Genomic DNA, 3,592 nt, shown 5'->3' with positions numbered 1-3,592 from the left:
CAGGCTGAGTGGGGTAAAGGTTACAGGGAGGGGGGTGACATCTGAAGAGGGTGAAGAAGCAAAAGCCTTGTGGATGTCTGGGTGGGGGTCCCAGGTAGAAGAACAGCCAGTACAAAGGCCCTGGGGTAGAACTATACTTAACATGTTGGTGGAATAGCGAGGCAAGAGAGAGTGCAGGGGATGAGGTGAGGGGGAAGTTCACGCGGGACCAAACCGCAAGATGCCCCAGTGCCATGTATTATCTGGACCCAGGGGCTGCCACCTGCCGACTCTGGGGCTGTCCCTCCTCAGCCGGGACCCTGGCCACCTAGAAGGGAGATGGCAACCTTCTCCGCAAGTCCTGTAATACAGGCCCCTGGACTGAAATCCCTACATGTTGCCGGCCTGTGAGCTCCAGGAAGGGCACTGTCCCCGTCGCACGGCCAGCAGACTGCACGAAAAGGTGCCCCCAGCCCCGTGGCGCGAAGCCTCGCGTGTGCACACCCGGGCACATGCCTTCCGGGGCATGGGAGGCAGGCCCCTGCCCCCGTGCCGTGGGGAGCCACAGACAAGCACGGTGTCGCCCGCTCTGCAAAAGTCACCAACGCCGGCACACGGGACACCCGTGCAAACGCTGGACGGGCCTGTTGGACACGTGATCACACACGGACGTAGCCAGGTCACCATCCAAATCACACACAGACATGTGACGGAGGACTGGATTCTGGGGGCGGGGAGACACCCCCATCCCCGCCAGGCTCTGAGCCCGGGCCCGGGCCCCTGCTCGTCCCTGTCGCGGGGGTGGCCGACACCCAGCCCAGGAGGACAGCTCGCAGGGTCGCGGCAGCCAGGGCCAGACTCCAGACCCAGGGAACACCCCCCCCCCCCCAAGAGGGGTCTGGGAGAGGGGAAGTGTCTGGCAGCTGGAAATCGGACCCTTGACAGGAGCCCACAGTGAAACCAGAACCTCGTCCTTGGCCAGGCAGCCGGCCGGAGAGGTAGGAGGGAGCAGAGACCCGGAGCTCCGGCCCCCCCCACCGCCAGCCAGCGGGTGGGGACGGCGGGGATCCCGCTCCTCTTCCTCCCCACTAGGGGTACCCACTCTAGCCAAGCAGCACAGCCCCCGGGGATCAGCACCCCCCACCACCAGATGCCCACGCTGGGGCTCATGCTCTCCCGCCAGCCTGGGGGTGTGAGGAGGATGCAAACCCCAGATGCAGGCGGCTCTCACAGGCGGAGGCACCCGGGCTGGATCCAGACTCCAGAGCAGCCAGGGAGCCGGCCAGCCCCTCCCCCACACACCTGCGGCGGTGGGGGGGGCTGTCCTCCTAGGTTCCCCAGGGCACCGGGGCATGGCTGGGAATAGAAACGGCTTCATGAGTCTCCCTTCCACCTCCTCCCCAGGTACTGGGGCCTACAAGGGAGGCATCAGCAGGGGTGCCCTAAGCCGGCTCCCCGAGAGTGGGGGTGGGGATGGGTGTCCTGTGGAGGCCCGGGAGGGCAGGGGCGACACGCAGGGGCGACACGCATGGGGCGGGCTCAGCCCCTGCGGGAGGTCACCGAGGGAGAGGAGGAAGGTGGCGGGCTCAGGAGGAGGGCGGGCGCTCACATGTGAGGGAACACGCATGTGGCTCGGTGCAGGGGTGCCGCTGCCGCCAGCCAGGGATCGAATTAGTTCCCTTTTCCGCTTTCCAGATGATTTTTCATCTCTGTAATTAATGGGCAAGTCAGTTCTGAACGGCATGGCAGGCAAATTGCTAGTTAGGAAAATCACGGATAATTTTCTCGATATGATAATGAAGGTTGTATTCCTTCTCTTATTCTCGCGGTTTTCATCCTACTTTTAAGTAATAAATTTGGCATTAGTGGGTGGGGAGTGGGGAGGAAAGAGAAGTCACCTGCCCCCGGAGCTGGGGCCTGACCCGGGTCCCGGGGAGGGTCCCCTGAGCCATCCCAATGATAATTCAGGGTGCTGGGCCTAGGAGAGCAGGTGGAGGGCAGGGAGCCCCCAGCTGTTAGCAGGGCTGAAGGGATGGGGTCTGGGGTCGGGTTACAAGCTCACACCGGCCCCTGGGGTGCTGGGAAGAAGAGCAGAGACCAACAGCCTCTCCCCAAGAAGCAAACAGCATTGAGGTCAACAGGCCCAGAGCAGACATCATCCTTAGGAATCCCCCACACCTGTCCCCACTCTGTCCAACCCCTTCTCTGCGGTGACTCCTGCAGCAGCGAAGGGAACAGAGCAAGCGGGAGAGGGAGAGGGAGAGAGAAACAGACAGAGAGGCGGAGAGGCGACCAGCCATCTTGGCAGCCATCTTGAACCCCTCCCCCTGCTCCCCCAGGCACACCACATGTTTGGATGTGGGCAGACTAACCCAGGCTCTGGGTCCTGCGGGAGCCAGGGGGAAAGGGGGGCCTGCCTCAAGACTGGGATGGCTGGACCCCCACGCAGCTGTCCCCCCCACCCCCAGGGGAGGGTCATGGGGGGCAGTGCTTACGGGCCAGCAAGCTACAGTGAGGGGCTGGGCAGGGATGGGGCTGGGTGCTGACCTAGACCGAACGAGGGGGGACAGGGCTGTGCGTGGGGGCTGTGCAAGCAGGGTGCCGTCTTCACCTGAGTGCGGGGAGGGGGGTGTCGGTGGACCACTGCCTGCAGGGGCATTTTTCTGCCCGAGGCTGGAGCACCACCCATAGCGCTCTCCACCCCCTTCTGGTCTGGACTCCCGTCCCGGGACCCTCCGTGGACGGGAGGAGGACCGTGGAAACCCCATAGCTCTACCCAGTGAACACCTGGGGGAGAGGAAGGGCTCCAAAGCCCGAATCCGGGTGGATCAAACCCAACAGCTTCCCAGGCTTAACCGGGTGCCAGAGAGAGAGAGAGAGAGAGAGAGAAGACGCAGCCGGGCTGCACACCTCCTGACAGCGGTGACCCCCGGGCTGCGGCCGGCCGGACACCCGGCCGGACCCCTCCCCATCCACCGCGTCTCTGCCTCCCGGAGGAGAAGCCATCCCCAGCCCAGCGTCCTGCGGTGCCAGCCCTCGGCACTGCTCCTCCGGGGGCCGGGGCCCGCGCGCGGCGCGCACACGCACCCTCTCCGCTCACACCCAGACACCTACACAAACAGGGCGCCAAGCACCCGCGCGCACACGCACCGGGGACACGCAGGCACCGCCGCGCCGCTTCCCCACAAAGGCTGGCGCGCGCGCGGGCACACGCAGCCACGCGCGGGCACACTCTGGGTCCCCTTCCCCCGCCGGGCACCCCGCGGCCGCCCCCCCGCACCCCCGCGTCCCCAGTCCTCCTTGGGGGCCGCCCCTCTTGACCCCCAAGCTGGGGGATACGAAGTGCAAGGCCGCCCCCCGACTCCCTTCCCGCTCAGGTGCAGTGAGTCGCGGCTCCAGCATCCCCTCCCCCTTCGCGGCCCGGACAGGCCTCGGCTCCCTTCCTCCCCCCTGCCCGCCTCGGCCCGCACACCTGGCCCAGGTGCCGCGTCCTCTTCGCCGCGGACCCGCAGACACTCACCTGTCCGGCGCCGCTCCGGGGTCGGCCCTGCGCGTCTCTCCCGCGGCTCCGCGAACCCCGGCCCCCCGCCCGGCACATCTCCCGGAACCGAGG

At 66.3% G+C, this 3,592-nt stretch overlaps 1 protein-coding gene across 1 annotated transcript in view; it reads right to left on the bottom strand.

The window, feature by feature from the left end:
• The window catches only part of ADGRL1 (adhesion G protein-coupled receptor L1), a 43,396-nt gene extending 39,837 nt beyond the window's left edge, over positions 1-3,559 (bottom strand). The window contains 1 exon segment of the mRNA XM_077765446.1: positions 3,500-3,559. The gene's annotated coding sequence lies outside the window, so the exon portion shown is untranslated.
• Positions 3,560-3,592: the final 33 nt, after the last annotated feature.

Source organism: Crocuta crocuta, unplaced genomic scaffold, assembly GCF_008692635.1.
Source record: "Crocuta crocuta isolate KB4526 unplaced genomic scaffold, BGI_CrCroc_1.0 scaffold693, whole genome shotgun sequence".
Taxonomy (NCBI): domain Eukaryota; kingdom Metazoa; phylum Chordata; class Mammalia; order Carnivora; family Hyaenidae; genus Crocuta; species Crocuta crocuta.
The sequence above is the reverse complement of the archived record's forward strand: the minus strand, read 5'-3'. Positions and strand labels throughout refer to the sequence as shown.